Source organism: Urocitellus parryii, chromosome 7, assembly GCF_045843805.1.
Source record: "Urocitellus parryii isolate mUroPar1 chromosome 7, mUroPar1.hap1, whole genome shotgun sequence".
Lineage (NCBI taxonomy): Eukaryota > Metazoa > Chordata > Mammalia > Rodentia > Sciuridae > Urocitellus > Urocitellus parryii.
Genome location: NC_135537.1, coordinates 28,964,367 through 28,972,426, shown reverse-complemented (window position 1 = coordinate 28,972,426; position 8,060 = coordinate 28,964,367). Strand labels below are relative to the sequence as shown.

Here is an 8,060-nt window from a genome sequence, read left to right as displayed (position 1 = left end):
CCCTCACAGATTCTAAAACATATCCTCATTTGGGAAGAATTGGCCTAAAAGTCACTTCATCAACATGCTCAGACTTTTTCAGGTTTCACTCCAATGTTGCAATTTCCTGAGTTTGACAATTCAGCTTTCTATGTTATCTCACAAATGACAAACTGTGACTTCAGTAAGTAGGAGTTATCCAGATAAAACTATGGTGAGGAATGGAGATGGAAATAGGAAAGAAATGATAGGGAATAGGGTTTATAGTAGAGGAAACAGTTTGTGAAAGAAACATGTAGGAAAGGTGAACAAAGTTTTGATAGAAAAAGAGTGAAAGAGGAAGCAAACAGATGTCAGATGTTTAGAAAGCCCTGTTAGCCATGGAAGGAGTTTGCAATTAATTCCCAGAGCAATGGGATATTAATCAAAATGGCTTAAAAGTATAAATGACAGAAATAGAACTAATTTTTATAAAGAATATTCCATCAATAGTATAGATAAAGCATTAGAGAAAGTCAAGCTAGAACACTATTAAAATAATAACAATGCATCTAGTCTAAGCACTTCAATTAAAAATGAAGATTTCATTCCAAAGATTTCCCATGGAAATATATACAATGGCTTTCCAGCCTCGGCCTTGGACCCTGAAGCCTCTGCAATGTTAATGCCCAAGAAAATTAGGATTGCCATTTATGAACTCCTTTTTCAGGAGGGAATAATGGTAGCCAAGAGGGATTTCCACGTGCTCAAGCACGCAGAGCTGGCAAACAGGAATGTGCCCAACCTTCACATCATGAAGGCTATGCGGTCTCTCAACTCTCAAGGCTTTGTGAAGGAACAGTTTTCCTGGAGACACTTCTACTGGTACCTTAACAAGGAGGGCATCTCCGCAAGTATCTCCACCTGCTGCGTGAGATTGTGCCTCCCACTCTGTGCTGTAGCCGACCAGAAACCGGCAGGCCTTGGCCTAAAGGTCTGGAGGGTTAGCAGTCTGCAAGACTGAGGAGGGGAAGCTGACAGACACCTATAGACAGAGTGCTGTGCCTCCTGGTACTGACAAGAAAGCCAAGGCTGGGACTGGGTCATCAACGGAATTCCAGTTTAGAGGTGGATCAGTTTAAAGGTGGATTTGGTCATGGACATGATCAGCCACCTCAGTGAGGTTGGAGGGGATTATTTTGTTTTGAATAAACTTGTAGCAAGGAAAAAAAAAAAAGACATGCATACAATATACAATGTGTGCCAACTAAAATTTAAGGGGATAATTTTAGAAGTATTGTTTACAATAGCCCAAAACTGGAAACAACCTGAATGTCCATCAACATCAAAATTAATAAATACACAGCAGGTGGAATATTCATACAATAATAATGGAAATGACAGACTGCTATGCACAACAGCAGGAATGGCTCTCAGAGATGTAATATTGAGCTAAACATGCCAGACAGAATTAATACATCCTCCATGCTTCATTCAAAATAGATGAAGTTAATCTATAGTATTAGAAGTTGGACCATTGTTTCCTTTGAAGATGGGGTGGAATCTGGGAAGGAAGAGGTCTGAGAGGTTCCTAAAATAGCAGTGATGTTCTATTTATATGAATAATGGGATCACTGGTGTTCACTTTATAGCCAATAAGCTGTATACTCATTATTTTTGTACTCTATATAAAGTTCCAACATCAAAGTTATTGTTTGAAGATAAAAATAGACCAGAAAGCTGAGATTTATTACCTAGAAAAAAAGGATATAAAGAAATCCAATAAGAAAACAGCATTAAATTTTGAGATTTTTGTTCAAAATTAGCTTTAAAAGGCTTGGCTTTCCATTTCAAAGGTTAAGTATTTGAAAAAGATTATAGTTTGTATGTGGCTTAGTTTTTCTCTGGGAATTTTCTAGTGTACTTGAGAAAGTTCTAAAAGCTTAGACATACTGATTAACAGCGAAACTTAGAAAACTCAAAACATAGAGCAGAGAAAAATGTGGGTTGGTACAGAATAGCTTTCTTTCTTAACCACCAGAAAGTTGTTTGAAACTTTCTATGGGCTATAAGAAAAGAGGGGAATCTGGCAGGAATTCAAAAATTAAGCAAAACAATTAAAGAATATGGAGTATCCAAGCTTTTGCCACATTCCCCCACTCAAATTATAATTTCAGGTTGCAGGTCTATGTAGAGAGTGTAGGACACAGGAGGTATAGCCTGCTTTCTCTAGGATTACTGAAAACCCTTGAGAAGAGTCCCTACACATCTACAGAACACTAGGAAGTAGAGAAGCAATGGGGGAGAGAGAGAAGTGGGCCTGGGCCTGGTACATTCCCCTCCAGTCTCCTCCAGATCCAGAGGCACATGGCAAAGCTTCTGACAGTAATCAGGTCTCCAAGAAAAGTACAGAAATTCACAGCAGACCAAAACAAAGCTTATAGTTGAGGTGAGTCTGAAACAAACCTTGGTATCTACATAACTGAAAGCCATGATAGGACACAAGGCCATCAGCCATCGCAGCAGCCTGTGTTGCTAACACCCAGACCTGACAGGACAAGGCACCCTTGAGGACACACAAGCAAAGTCAGAAGACAACCACAGACTCCCCTCATCAGCCCACCTCATGATGTCACATAGACCAGAATTCCCCCTAGTCTCAGCTGCCACTCAAGGAGATGAGGGGAAGGACGGGCAGGAGGGAGACTGCAGAGGCTGAACCATAAACTGGCAATAACTACGTTTCTTAGCTTAGCAAAATAACGTTTTCACCATCAAGCAGAACTGAGGAATAGTTTTTATTTTTGCATCCCTTAGTCCGTGACAATAAACAGTTTAACTGCTATACATAGAACGATTGATAAGCTGTTTTGAGGGCCCAGGTATTATTCCCTTCACATCCAGAAAGATGCTCTAAGGTACCGAGAAAGAGGGGAAGGAAGAGAAATGTTTGACATCTAAAAAGCAGGCACAATGATCCAGGTTCACATGGTTATGGTAAGGTTCAAGGAATGTAATGAAGGGAGCTGCCACCTAGTAAGAATCAGCAGATAGTAATCTTGTCTCTAAAAGAATGAAAAGGTTAAAAGAGACCTCCAGGAGTTTTCTGATCCAATTACCTGCCTTTATGAAGGAAAATTCAAATACTTAAGGCAAATGATTGTCTGACCTAGTTTTATGGATTTCAGTCCTGAAAATTCTACAATTCATGCTATGATCTATCACAGAATCGGTAGCATTTTCCAACTCCTCCCTAGCAATTTAAGTCATTTTTTTTTCTCATTAGAACCCCTATGAAAACAGAATAATTGAGTACACACTGCTCTGTAACTTTTTACTAAAAACAGTCATCAAATCATCACTTAATTTTCCTTTCCTCAACTCATTTAACCTTTCCTCATTGTCCTGTTTTAAGACTTCACCATTTTTGATTTTCAGTACTAAAATCTTTTAAAATGTGAAGATCAAAGCAATGTGATGATTTATTAAGTAGGAAAATTACTTCTCAATTTTATGACATAAATGATAATGCTTTGCTCTGAAACAACTCTCAAACATTGCTAATTTATAAGAAAGTTAATGATTTTTAAGAGACAACTGTAAATTGAATTCTACCCTGAGTGTCAGTCACATCTTAAAGGAAAATTTATACATCAGGAAATGTGGATGACTTGTCCATATTCAAACTGCTACTTCATTATAGTTGGGGTTCTATCTGTATCCAGCCTCTCACCAACTCCCTGTCTCTGGGCTGAGCCATCATCTCTGACCTGGACCACTGTAGTCTCCTCTTACCACTACTTCTCTAATTTGTGCACCTATATTTTGCCATCCTTCAATCCACACTCCGTAATTCAGTCATAGATTATCCCCCCAAAATGACTTCAATGCCTTGGTTAAATCCCTTGGATTATTTTTTTAGTGTTTTAGGGATAAATACAAAAATTCATTGGCATGCAGACAAGGTCTTGCCAGGTCTCCCTTGAACTTGTCTTGTCCACCACAGATCTTCATTTTTCATCTCAACTGGTATTAGCCTTCTTCCTGCCCTCCATCTCATCAGTCTAATTTCTTCTGGTGGAATTTCATACATGCAGTTTCCTTGGTTTGAAATGCTCTTTCCTCTGTCATCACCAGTTGACTGGATGCTGCCTGAGTACTATGCAGAAAGTCTTCCCCAATCTCCTCATATTACAGGTGATATAGCCCTGCTAAGCCTTCCTTCATAGCTGATCTCTTCAGAAGTTCCCTCCAACCCACCCACAGAGATATAACAATTTTTGACATGGGAAATTCATCTTTTGCCATACTTATATCAAAAAAAGAACTTTGGAAATCTTTGTTATTGTATATGGAACACAATCAAAGTGTAAACATTATGCTTATTTATAAAACCAATGGCCACTTCAAATTTACTCTTTAAAACCTTCCTTTCAATCTTCTAAACCATCCCTTGGTAGACATTTTGGAGCCATCATTCATTATGGTTATAATTTTATATTTTTTGTTATTGTTTAATAAAATTTTTACAGTTTCAGATTTACAGAAAATTGCAAAGATAATATAGTAAGTTCTCATATATTCAAAATTCAATTTCCTCTAATATCATTTAACATCTATGATATCTTCATTGTAATTAGTGAACAAACATTAATTTTTTATCAATGATTAAAGTCCATACTTTTTGGATGTTTCCTTGGCTTTTACCTAATGTCCTTTTTTTATGTCAAGATCCCATTCTGGATACGACATTATATTTAGAGGCATGTCTATTCTTGTCTTGGCTATGACAGTTTTGCAGATTTCCCTTATTTTTTTTAAATACATTTTTTAGTTGTAGATAACACAATGCCTTTATTTTAGGTGGTGCTGAGGATTGAACCCAGTGTCTCACACGTGTTAGGCAAGTACTCTATCACTGAGCTACAACCCCAGCCCAGATTTTCCTTATTTTTAATGACCCTGGCAGTTTTGAAAAGTACTAGTCAAGTATTTTTTAGAATGTTCTTCAGTTGGAAGTTGTCTAACATTTGTCTCTTGGTTACAAAGGACTTGTGTGCTTTAGAAGAGAAGACCACAGAGATAAAGTTTTAATTTTTCATCAAATCATAAGAGGATACATAATATCAATATGACTCTTCACTGCTGTTGTTAACTTTGATCATCTGGCAAGAGGGTTTGTGAGGTTATTCCACAATAGTTACTTTTTTCCCCTTTCCATCCTGTGTTTTTCTAAGAAGTCACCATGTGCAGACCACAGTTAAGAAGTGGAGAATTATGCTTTACCTCCTTGAGTGTGGAATATCTACATAAAATCTTTGAAATTCTGATTCATAGGAGATTTTTCTTTGTACTCATTGATTCATTTATTCAATAATTGATTCATTTATTCAATATCATGGAGTCATGGATATGTATTTAATACATAAATTATATAATATTTATTATATAATATTTACTTCATTATATAATCATAATATTTTTCTGGCATTGGCAACTAAGAGGTCTTTCATTTGACGCTTCTATTTTTTATGTTCTTGACTCATATATTCTTTTGACTTACCTGCACATTGTGGGTTGAGAGGTTTTGATTTTGGTCTTGACACTTCAATATTTCTGGTTGTACAAGATGTTCCAGGTTTATCTTGTGTATTTCCTACAAGAGCCCTAGAGTCAACTTTTCTCCAAGAGCACTGGCTCCTTTTACTGAGGAATAACATTAGAAACCAATATCTGGGTTGTAGGTGCACTTGTTGACAGTGGGTGTCTTTCTAGGCTCTCTCAGCTGAAATTAAAATATTAGTGTGCACCCTAGCAAATGTACACACAGAGCCATCTGTATTTATGTTAAACTAAACATGAGTTCATACTGATATTTCCAACTCTGTCCATTACCATATGGATTGTTCTAGCCTTCTCTCCTTGCTTATCTACAAACTCCTATCCCAACAGTAGAAAACCTCACTCCGACCATCTGCCATCCAGTTCCTTAATTATTCAATACCAGTATACCTATAAGTATACCATTACCACATACCCTGACTATTTTGCAACTAAAGTACAGTGCTTATGTTGTAGTTCCTTTTGCCTTTAGTCTTACAGATTATACTCATCTCTAATGTTGTAAGTCAGCACCTTTCCCCCAATTCCTCCAATGAGGCTGCTTCAGATATTTGTAATAGAGTTGGATTCTGCATTCTTTTGTGGGATTCTTTGACATCCTAAATGATTTCTTTAAAATGTACAAAGCATTAAGATTTTTCAGCATCATCATTTAAATGTTCTTGTCAGTTTAACTTCTGCTCCAGGTAAGCAGATCTCAGCATGACCCTACAAATTCACCTCTTTCCAGATTTAAGTATGGCACCTTGCCCTGTGATCTCATGGATCACATGAGATCTCTTTTCTAATGGATCAAGAAAAGTCATTAATCTTTATTTGTTCAGCTTTTTCTTGTTGTAAACACAGGAATGAAGACTTCCACCCTCTTTACATGTTGGAACTAAAAACATTTTTTAATGTTCATCTTTTCCCCTAAACTGTAAGATCTGAGGATAAGATTATGTCAGTTCTGCTGACCATTGTATTTAAGAGCCTCGTTTAGACTTTATAACTGCTGAATCAAACCATAGTCAACACTCTATCATAAGTGCTGGCATCAGATTCCTCAACAAGACCCCCAAAGCACACACACAAAAAATAACCTACAATCAATTAGTAACATGCCATCAAATTAAAAAGCTTCTGTAGAACAAAAGAAACAATTTAAAGCATGAAGAAAGAGCCTACAGAATGGGAGAAAAATCTTGGCCAGCTACCTTTCCAAACGAGGATTAATATCTACAATATACAAAGAACTCAAACTTAACAATCAATAAATGGGCAAAAGAACTAAATAGATAAAAGAAAAAAACACAAATAGCCAACAAATATATGAAAAAATGTTCACAATCTCTGATAATCAGGGAATTTGCTCCCTTCAGAATGGCAATGATCAAGAATACTAACAATACATGCTGGCAAGGTTGTGGGGGGAAAAGTACACTTGTACATCATTGGGACTGCAGACTAGTACAACGACTCTGGAAAGCAGTATGGAGATTCCTCAAAAAATTAGTAATGGAGCCATCATATGACCCAACTATCCCACTTTCTGGTATTTTCCCAAAAAGTCTAAAGTCAGCATCCTACAGAGATATAGCCACCTCAATGTTTAAAGCAGCACAATTCACAATAGCTAAATCAACCCAAATGCCTGTCAGTAGATGAACAGAGAAAGAAATTGTGCTATATATGTACAATGAAGTTCTAGTGAGCCATAAAAAAAGAATGAAATTATGGCACTTGCTGATAAATGAAGTGGAGAATATCAAGTCAAGTGAAATAAGTCAGACTTAGGGAAAAAGGTCAAATGTTTTCTCTCATCTGTGAAAGCTAGAGTAAAAAAAAAAAGGAAAGGGAGGAAGGATAGGATAATATAAAGAACTAATCAAATATAAATTAATAGATGAGCAAAAGGAAGTCAAGTACTGAAGAGAAAGGAGAATGAGAAAGGGGAGGAAGGATTGGGGTGAAACAAGGGAGGGAAAGAAGAGGAGATCACGAATTGAAATCAATTTCCATGCATGTATTAGTTTATCAGGACAAACACAACTACTATATATAACCATAAAGATCTAATTTTTAAAAAGCTAGTTCAGGTTCTGCAATGGAGAAAATACTCAATAAGTATCTGTTGTGGGGAGATAAATTAATAACTAAAGTCCAAATACAAGTTCACTGATCTTTTTTTCTGCGTTTCATATGCCTCCTCAGTCCTATTCTGTCCTGAGACAATCTTTTCATTAGTCATATTGGTATCTTTCAGTCACACATATAACTTCTCTACTAATCAAAATTCCAGTCTATTTTCAATGTCTTTCTAGGGAAGGAAATGTCATAACCTCTCTCAATGTCCTATTTTTATCATTGTCATTGCTATGATATTTTTTTCAGGTAATAACTAATTATTTGTTTCATGAGAAACACTGTTGCCTTGACCCCATGATGACTTTAAATAATAAAAACCCAACTTTGCTTCTGCCTTGTATAAATAGTTCACC

At 36.5% G+C, this 8,060-nt stretch overlaps 1 pseudogene; it reads left to right on the top strand.

Moving 5' to 3' along the window:
- The first annotated feature begins 637 nt into the window (after positions 1 to 637).
- On the top strand, positions 638 to 1,140 carry LOC113179824 (small ribosomal subunit protein eS10 pseudogene; annotated as a pseudogene).
- Positions 1,141 to 8,060: the final 6,920 nt, after the last annotated feature.